Source organism: Fukomys damarensis, unplaced genomic scaffold (assembly GCF_012274545.1).
Source record: "Fukomys damarensis isolate Sample0158 unplaced genomic scaffold, DMR_v1.0_HiC HiC_scaffold_2, whole genome shotgun sequence".
NCBI lineage: Eukaryota > Metazoa > Chordata > Mammalia > Rodentia > Bathyergidae > Fukomys > Fukomys damarensis.
Window position 1 is genome coordinate 16,816,041 of NW_022900914.1, and position 10,723 is coordinate 16,826,763.

Genomic DNA, 10,723 nt, shown 5'->3' on the forward strand with positions numbered 1-10,723 from the left:
TATGTAATATATATAATACATACACACACACACAAAGAATCAATGAATTGTGCAGTTCTTTGAAAAAAAATGAATAAAATGGGCGAGCCCCTGGCCAAATTTAGTAAAATAAGCAAACACCCAAATTCATGCAGTTAGAAATGACAAAGGCAGGCCGGGGGGTTTGGCTCAGTGGTTCCACCACCTGCCTTGCAAGCGCAAGGCCCAAGTTCGATTCCCAGTACCAAAAGAAATGACAAAGGCAAAAATCACAATGCATTCTGTCAAATCCAGAGGTTCCTTGGTAACTACTTTAAGACTCTGCACTCTAATAAAATGGAAAATTCAGAAGAAATAGATAGATTCCTAGATATATATTTGAACAGATACAAAGATCCTGAATAATCTTAATACTAGTCAATGAAATTGAAATAAAAAAGCTTCTAACTAATAAAAGCCCAGGTCTTGATGTATTCACTGCCAAATTCTCTAACAACTTTAGAGAAGAGCTAATGCCAATACTCCTCAAACTATAATGTATAAAGGGAAGCAGTATGCCCAAGTCATTCCCAGAAGCAAGCATTACCCTGATTCCAAAGTCAAAAAAGGATTCAACCAAAACAGAAAGCTACAGGCCAATCTTTTTAATGAATACAGATGCAAAAGTTCTCTGTAAGATAATGGCAAACAAAATGAAGTACATCATCAAACACATCAGAGATCGTGACCAAGCAGGCTTCAGGGATGGAAGGATGGTTAAATATATGAAAATCAAAAAATATAATATACCACGTAAACAGAAGCAAGGACAAAAATCACATGATCATCTCAGTAGATGTAGAAAAAGCATCTGACAAAATCCAACATCCATTCCTAACAAAGAACTCTGAAGAAAACAGGTATAGAAGATCTCTATCTCAATCTGATAAAAGCCATCTATGACAAATCAATGACTAACATCACTTTAAATGGAGAGAAGCTGATAGCTTTCCTTCTAAAATCAGGAACAAGACAAGGATGTCCTCTATCACCACTCCTACTCTCGAACATTAGCCAGAGCAACTAGGCAGGAGGAAGAAATAAAAAGTATATACATAGGAAAAGATATTAAATTATCATTACTTAAATGAGAACCAAGACCTGGCTTGTAAAGGTACAAGATCCCAGTAATGAATGTAACTGTACTGTCTACCTAGAATGTACCAATAAATTAAATTTTTTAAAAAAAATTATCATTACTTACAGAGGACATGATCCTCTACATAGAAGACCCCAAAAACTTCACCAAAAGACTTCTAGAATAATCAAATTCAGTAGCACAGCAAGATACAAAAATCAACATTGAAAAATCAATAATGTTCTTGTACACCAAAAATAAACTCATAGAGAAAGAAATTAGGGAAACAATACTTTTCACAATAGCATCAAGAAAGACGTAATACTTAGTTAACCTAAGTAAAAGACCTTTAAAATGAAAACTATAGTACTCTGAAAAGTGAGATCAAAGAGGACAACAGAAAATGGAAAGACAGAACTGTTCCTGAATAGGCAGAACCAATATACTCAAAATAACCATATTTCCAAAACTGTTTTACAAATTTAATGCAATCCCAATCAAAATACCAGTAGCATTCCTCACAGAAATCAAGAAAGCAATTCTAAAATTCATATGGAATCAGAAGAGAATTAAAGCACCAAAAACAATTCTGGACAATAAGAGCAAGGCAAGGGCCATTAAAATCCCAGATTTCAACTTACACTACAAAGTTACAGTGATAAAAACAGCATGGTACTAGCAAAAACAAACAAGCAAACCAGACTTGTGGCTCACTGGAACAGAACAAAGCAGAGCTAACTCTAGGCAAACTCAGCTATCTTATCTTTGACAAAAAGGCCAAACACTTTATCTGGAGGAAAGATAGACTCTTTAACAAAAGGTGTTGGGGAAAGTAGCTATCCACACTCCAAGATCAAACCTATATCCATATCTCTCACCATGCACCAAACTAAAATAAAACTGGATCAAAGATCTAAATATAACAAAAAAATTTTAATGTGCTAGAAGACAAAATACATAAAACTCTTGAAGACACCAACATAGGCAAAGGCATTCTGGAAAAAAAAAAGGCATTCTGAACAGAACCCTGGCTGTACAAGAAATAATTCCAATGATCCAGATGGGATCACATCAAATTAAAAAGCTGCACAGCAACAGAAACCACCAACAGAGTGAAGAGGCAACCTACAGAATGGAAAAAAAATTATGCCTGCTACTCTTCAAAGGACTAATATTTAGAATACAACAAGTATTTAAAAAAATTAGATACACTGCAATATTTAGACCTAATAAAAAAATGGGCATCTGACTTAAAAAGTACCAATAAACTCAATGAAAAAAAAATGAGCATCTCAAATGAACAGCTGCTTCTTAGATAATGACCAATAAATACATGATGCAGACACAACTCCAGGCATGTTCAACTATTTGATCTTTGAAAAGGGGGCCGAAAACACAGTGGAGGAAATACAGCCTCTTCAGTTTTGTTTATTTTTGTTTTGTTTTGTCGAGACCAGTCTTCCTATGTAGCTCAGACTGGCCTTGAACTACGTGGTATAGATGGCCCTAAACACGCAGTGATCCCCCTGCCTCAGCCTCTAGAGATAGCCTCTCTTTTTTTTTTCTTTTTGGTACTAGGGATCAAACTCAGGACCTTGCACTTGCAAGGCAGGCATGGTGCCACAAAGCCAAATACCCAGGCCTCGATTGTCTCTTTAATACATGGTGCTGGGAAAACTGGCTATCATGTGCAGAAGATTAAATCTAGGCCAATATTTCACCATATACCAAAGTGAAATAAAAATGGATCAAATAACTAAATGTCAAAACAAAAACTCAACCTGCTGGAAGATGAAATAAGTAAAACTCTAAGTCATAGGCAAAGGTAAGAACTTTCTGAATAGAACTTCAGTTCCATAAGAAACAGTACCCAAGAATTAACAAATGGGATCATATAAAAGTAAAAGAAAAAAAAAAAAAAACTTCTGCACAGCAAAAGAAACAACCAACAGCATGGAAAGACAACCATAGAATGGGGGAAAAAATTTGCCAGCTATTCCTCAATACCTAGAATACATAAAGAATTTTAAAATATTACTCTCCAAAATAAAAAACCCAACCAAAAAAGGACAAATGATATGAATGAGCACAGAAGTAAAAATGGCCAATAATTACAAAAAGAAATAATTATTAGAAAAAAGTAATTTAAAACAACACTGAGATTCCATCCATGTCACTCCAAAAAGAATGGCAATCATCAAGAAATCAAATAGTAACAAATGAATAGTCTAGAGAGGGCGATGGGGTGGACAGCACTTCTATACTTGTTGGTAGGAATGTAAACTAGGAGCACCTCTGTGACAATCAGTATGGCTAGCCCTCAAAAAACTAAAAATGGACCTTCCATTTGACCCAGCTATTCCCCTTCTAGGTATCTTCCCCAAGACTTAAAGACATCATGTTACAGTGATACATGCATTCCCATGTTCACAGCAGCAAAATTCTTAATAGCTAAATCTTGGAAGTGGCCTATATGTCATGGACAGACATACATGTTATGAACAGATAAAATGTGGTATTTACACACAATAGACTACTACTCTGCCATAAAAAAAGATAAACTAAAGGGACTTATAGGAAAATGGATGCACCATGAGTTCATTATGTTAGGTGAAACAAATCACAAACATGAAATTAACTATCAGTTTCTCTTATATGAGAAACCTATAATATAAAGAGCAAAATAAAAGTTATATAATAGGAAGTAGGAAGATAGATCTTTCTCAAAGAGGAAAGGGATCAAGAGATGAGGGAAGGGAAAGGGTATGAAAAAGGAATTGGGATGTGTTATATTCAGGTAAAAAAAAAGAAAAAGGGGATCAAGAGATGGATGAAGGCAAAAGGAGGGAAGGGGATGAAAAAAGGAATTAAGATTTATTATGTACATGTACCAATTGTCTGCAAGGAATGTAAACATTATGTACTATAAATATGTACTAAAAAAAAAAAAGTATTAAGAAGGAAGGGCTCGTCATCCTAGGCAACAGAGACATGGCAGCAGGTATAATAATTCCCAATTTGAAACTATACTGCAAAGCCACTGTGATAAAAACAGCATGGTACTAGCAAAGAAACAGACCTGAGGATCACAGGAACAGAATGGAAGATAACAAAAGCAAATCCAGAGGTACTCAGCTACCTCATCTTTGACAAAGGAGCCAACCATCCTATCTGGAGGCAAGAGAGTCTCTTTAATAAATGGTGTTGGAAAAACTGGATTTCAATCTGCCAAAGATTAAAACTAGACCCTTATCTTTCACCACGCACTAAGTTAAAATCCAACTGGATTAAAGATCTAAATATTAAAACAGAAACACTAAACTTGCTGGAAGATAAGTTAGGCAGAACTCTTGAAGACATTAGCATAGGAAAAGACTTTATGAACAAATCTTCAGTAGCACGGGAACTAGCAGAAAGAATCAACAAGTGGGATCTCATCTTATTAAAATGCTTCTGCACTGCAAAAGAAACCATCAAGAGAACTAAAAGACAACCTACAATGTGGGAAAAAATGTTTACCAGCTGGTCCTCAGACAAAGGGCTCTTATCTAGAATATATAAAGGACTCAAAACATCAGACCCCCCCAAATATAAGGACCCGATTCAAAAATGGGCATCTGAAATGAACAGACATTTCTCAAAGAAGTAAAAACAGCAAGTAAATATATGAAAAAACATTCCACATCACTGGTCATTCGAGAGATGCAGATGAAAACAACACTGAGATTCCACCTCACCTCACAAAGAATGGCTGCTATCAAGAAATCAATCAGTAACAAATGTTGGCGGGGTTTGTCGGGAGAAAGGAACCCTTCTCCATTGTTGGTGGGAGTGCAGACTGGTGCAACCACTATGGAAATGAATATGGAGATATCTCAAAGAGCTGGGACTAGAGATTCCATTTGACCCAGCCATCCCTCTGCTGGTTATCGTTCCAAAAGAATTAAAAGAATCATATCACAGGGATAAATGCACACCTATGTTTATAGTGGCAGTTTGTTATTACAATTAAAACTTGGAAACAGCCCACTTGCCCATCAGTTGCAAACTGGATAAAGATGTGGTTTTTCTATAAAATGGAATACTACTCAGCCATAAAGAATGAGAAAGTACATTCATTCATAGGAAAATGGATACATATTGAGGATATACTCCTAAGTGAAATAAATAAGTCACACATGTGTAAATACTGAATAGTTTCTCTGGTGTGAAAAACTATAATGGTACATAAGATCCTATTGAGATAACTGACAATATGAAATAAGAAGAAAAGGTCTAAAGGTGTAGGGAAAGTGGGAAGGGTAGGGGGAAGGTAATAAGGGAAAAGAAAAATGAGAAAATGAAAAAATGGAAATAAAGTGTTTATAAATGGGGAGGGAAGGGGGCGAAGGGAGGGCAGGGATAGGGGGAAAAAATGAGAACCAAGACCTGTCATGTAAAGGTAGAAGATCCCAATAATGCAATGTAACTTTACTGTATACCTAAAATGTACCAATAAATTAAAAAAAAAAGGGGAGGAAGAGCTGGAAATTTAGCTCAGTGGCACAATGCGTGCCTTGTAAGTACAAGGTCCTAAATTCAATACCCAGCACCACACACACACACACAAAAAGAAGGAAAATTAGCCAGGCACACTGACACACTTTTTTTAATCTTAGCTATTTCAGAAGCTGAAGCAGAAAGAGGTAACTAAATTCAAAGCCAGCCTAAGCAACTTAGCAAGACCCTGTCTCAAAATAAAATATATCTCAGCAGTAGAGCATTACTGTGTTTGATCCTCAGTACCAGAAGAGGGAGGGGGGGAACCAAAGAATATTTTCATGTTAATATGGATTAGTCTCTAAGCTAATAGCTAGAAACAAAATATTACATACAATATGCCTCCATATGTGTTTTTTGGTATTTTGTACCTACAGTTCATATAAATACTATATTTTAGGAAGGATACATGATGCATAAGACATCAGTAAGTTTCTTGGGAAAGAAATCAGTGAAGTGAGGCAGAAGAGAAACTTTTTTGGGGTTGTTACTGGTTAATTAACTATACGTATCCATTTCTTTTTTTTAAATTTTAGAAAATATATTTGGTCCAAATTAGGACATATTTTCCTTTATTTCTGATCTCTCTAAATCATAAAGGTTTCATCACCAGACTAAATCTTCCTGATTCTATTTCAATATATTTGTATAATGTTCATTATCAAAAGGTAAAATTTAGCTTTAAAATAAGAATGGCAATAAAATTTTATGAAGTTTATTTAAATATAAATAAAAAATTTCAAACATACTGCATTATAGTGCATTCTAGTGGTCTCAGAAAAAACTGCAACAGAATTTACAAAATAAAAATAAAAAATAGTGACATTATAAAATAACATCCATACAAAATCAGGCAAGAACTAAATATGTAAAGAGCCACTGTCTTTATTAGAAGCTATGGTCAGTTAAGTCAGGTCTTCCTACTGACATGTTAAATTCACTAAAAAGTATTTTCCTCACAAAGCCCTACTCAAGCTTCCTAACACTCCTTTGGAATATGCTAAAATACTTTCTTACTCATATTGTTTCCCGTTGTTTTAACACTTCAGCTTACCAAACTTTCTTGTTTGTTATTCTTTTTCTGTCTCATTCTGACTACAGGATAAATAATCAGATCTCATATCTTAACAGTTCTGTGTTTAACACATAGCTAGATTCTTCAATTGGCCTCAGTGGATACATTTAACAAAAAAGTTTTTAGTAAGCCAGGTGTGGTGGTGTACTATTACAGTTCCAGGTCCTCTGGAGGCTGAAATAGGAGGAGCACTGGAGCCTATTAAATTCAAGACCAGCCTTACTCATAGTAAGACTCCTGACTCAAAAGAGAAAAAGGCTTTAATAAACTAAAAAAATGTCATTCTTATTTTTAAAGCTTATTAATCATAATCACATTTTCATTAAAAATATTAATGAATAATAACCAAATTATTATGATGTGGCAGGTAGCTGGCTGCTGGTAATAAACTACTACACACAGTTAGATGAGGATAGAATCAAGAAGATGCCACCGAGACAGAATGTAAATAAAGAACACTGCAGTAACAATTATAATAAGTGTTATAGGAGCGTGGTTAAGGATTATCTAATTCTACCAAAAGTAGTGTCAAATACAACCACTGAAAAGAAGGTAACACATGAGATTTTTAGCCAAGTCTTCAAAAGACATTAGTTCTATAGCCAGATAAATGGATAGATGAAGAACATATTTCTCTCAGGAATATCACAGAAGTGGGAAAAGAATGCACAATATATAACACAAGTATGTTTAATATCCAAATATACGGGGGCAGTTGCCAAAGGGTAACTTTGAAATTAGCCAAGTATTTTAAAAGTGAGGTTATAACATGATTATTCCACTTGTGTTTACAAAATGAATTCTGTGGCCACAGAAGATAACCTGGAACATGGAAATACTAGGGCAAGGAAGACAGTTGGGTTCTTACAGTAGTGCAGATTAAAGAAAAGTAGCAATGAATGCAGAGAAATGGGAAACATGGGAGAAAGGTTTCACAATGTATTTTATAGTATTTGAGGTTCTTTAGAATACAACTTTCTGAATACATCTCAGATTACAGGGTCATCTTCTGTTTTTGTTCGTTTTGTAGTACCCAGGGGCTAAATACATGGAGCTAAATAAATCCCCAGCCCTTTAAAAAAATTGTTTTTTGAGAGAGAGTTTCACTAAATCACGAAGTTGCTCAGGCTATACTAAAACTTGTGACCCTCCTGGCTCCACTTCACAGAGTGCTAGGATTACAGGTGTCTGCCACCACGATGGGCCATACTGTGCATTCCTGAAAAATCACATGTAAATTTGCTTCTTTTGTGAGTTGTACCACACTTTAAGGATACTCTGATAAATCCATTGCTGAGTGAGGAATCCCTCTACCAGTTTAAAGATTCAGTTTTTACTTCATTTCGGATCTTGATGTGGGACCACTTAAAAAAATCTATAGCAGTGCAATACCATGATCCTTACTGGTCTTCAGGTGCTCACTTTGGCAGCATATACCCTTACTGGACTTTGGTGTTCACAGGTGAAATGACAAAATACCTGGAATGTATTCTAAAAATCAATTAAAATGAAACAAAAATATTCTTCAGATGGGTAGCATACCATAAACCTAGTACTCAGGAGAGCTAAAGCAGAAAGACCCCACGTTCAAGGCCAACCTAAACTACATAGTGAGATCCTGTCTTTTCAAACTCCTGACATTTAAAGCATTAGATAAATAATTTCAGAATGAAAAGCACTGAAATGTTCTAGAGCTCCAACATTTGCTTTAAAAGGCCTAATACACTAGAAAAATTATTTTGGACTAAAGAGAACTGAAATGTTTTAGAACTCCAAGCCACAAAGAAATGGTTGTTTAACAAAGTTTTTATAAATAGAGGAGGGTGGAGGTGAAGGGAGGGCAGGGTATGGGGAAAAAATGAGAATCAAAATCTGTCATTTAGGGTACAAGATCCCAATGAAGACTGCAACTGTACTGTATACTTAAAAAGTAACAAGCCAGGCACGGTGGCGCACATCTGTAATCCCAGCACTCAGGAGGCTGAGGCAGGAGGATCGCTTTGAGTTCAAGACCAGCCTGGGCTACATAGTGAGTTCCAGGTCAGTCTCAACTACTAGTGAGAATCTGTCTCAAAACTCCCCCACCCCAAAAAAAGGTACCAATAAACTAAATAAGATTTTAAAAAGAAATGTTTTTTTATTCCCTAATTTACTACATTTTAAAAGTACCATTATTTCAGGAATAATCCCCAATCTTCCCAAGAAATCCAAAAGATACAAAATACAAAAGATCTTCTGATAGGAGGCTCCCATCAGTTTAAGAAAAGGAATGTTCCCTAGACCCAGCCAAGTCTTTATCTCTTGTATTCTTCAAAGTTAAACTTTTTCAGGGAAAAGTGACTATATCTGTCTCTACTTTATCCTTCTCACTCCTCGATCCCTGTCATCTGGCTTATGTTCCTGCTACATCACTGAAGTTTTTCTGGCAAGGATTCCAACAAATTCCCAACTGGCAAATCCAAGTGACTATTTTCAGTACACAACTTATATGAAGATTGCTTGGCATCTGCCAAATGTCTAACTTCTTCCCTCCTCTGTTAGCCTGCTCCGAAACTACTTACTGCCTTCTCTAGTTACTGCTTTGTTGGCTCTTCCTCTAGGTCTTTTCCTCAAACATTTCTATTTCCTGTTAGCTCTCTCTCTCCTCTTTCCATCATACATGTTCTGTCTCACCTATTTTCACTTAACCTACAATACTGAAGATTCTCAAGTATGTATCTAGAGTCACGAGTGTCTCTCCAAATCGACTTTTACTCTTATCCTTCGCTTTAACTCATTTGACTTCTACAACTTTCACTTATAATTCACAAAGTCCTATAAGCCAGAAACCTGACAGTGATTCCCCAAATGAACTCAGGGTTCTTACACAAAGCAATAACCCCAGCTCTTTTTTATTTTTAAACAAGTCAGGGTCTTGTTAAGTTGCTACATTGCCCAGACTAGACTCGATCTTGCAGTCGTCCTGCCTCAGCCTCCCAGTGCCACTATGCCCACCTGGGAGCAATTCTTGAATTATCTTTCTCCCTTACATTTTGTATCATCTCCACATTTTATGTCATCTCAAATTTTATGCATTATATCTATTTAAAATGACTTATAACTTAAACCTATTTCTGCAGCTACTGTTACCATTCACCATCTCAAACTACCTCTTAAGATAATGAAAAAATACCTATTTTTAACTATGACATAAAAATCCCTGTGGCATTTAAAGATCTTACAGTTTATCTTATATTTTTTATTTTGGGGGGGTACTGTAGATTAAACTTGTGCTTGCTTGGTCCTCGCACTTGCAAGGCAGGCAGCAGAACCACTGAGTTAAATCCCCGACCCTTATATTTTATATTTTTATGGTAATCTTACAAACAGCCCATTTGCCAACTTCAGAAATACAAGCGAACATTAAAAACAACACTAAAAAGTAACAAAATAGAAAATCCCATTATCAAATATCAAACATTATCTAAAATAATAAATTGATCACTGACCAATAAATCCAAAATGACCTATTTTCCTGAAATTGTGACTCAAATGTAGTCACCTAAATATCTTAGACACTAGTAAAATTGAAAGGTAAGATTAGCTTCTGGAGAGATAGGAACTACATGGTAAGACCCTGTCTCAAAAAATAACAAAATGCAACCCCCCCCAACATCTGTATTTTAGGAAATACATACATTTCTTAAATAAAATAAAGTTGGAGAAAATGCTGTTAAAATGTTTTTAGTCATACAGATCAGTGTATTGAACATTATTATTACTCTATTCATAATAAACAGTAAACCACAAAAATATTTATTACAGATATCTTGAATTCAGGACTATAGTGTATAAAAATTTGGATTTATTTTAGGAATAAAGAAAAACTTAATTCTGACATTTAAGAGAATAAACAATACCTGGGCCAAGGATTTAGCTCAGTGGTTCCACCGCCTGCTTCACAAGCGTAAGGACCCGAGTTCAATGACCAGTACCAAAAAAAAAAAAAAAAAAAAAAAAAAAAAAAAAAAAAC

At 35.3% G+C, this 10,723-nt stretch overlaps 1 protein-coding gene across 3 annotated transcripts in view; it reads right to left on the minus strand.

The window, feature by feature from the left end:
* Strn (striatin) overlaps positions 1-10,723 on the minus strand; it is a 64,491-nt gene that overhangs the window by 53,303 nt on the left and 465 nt on the right. The window lies entirely within an intron of this gene.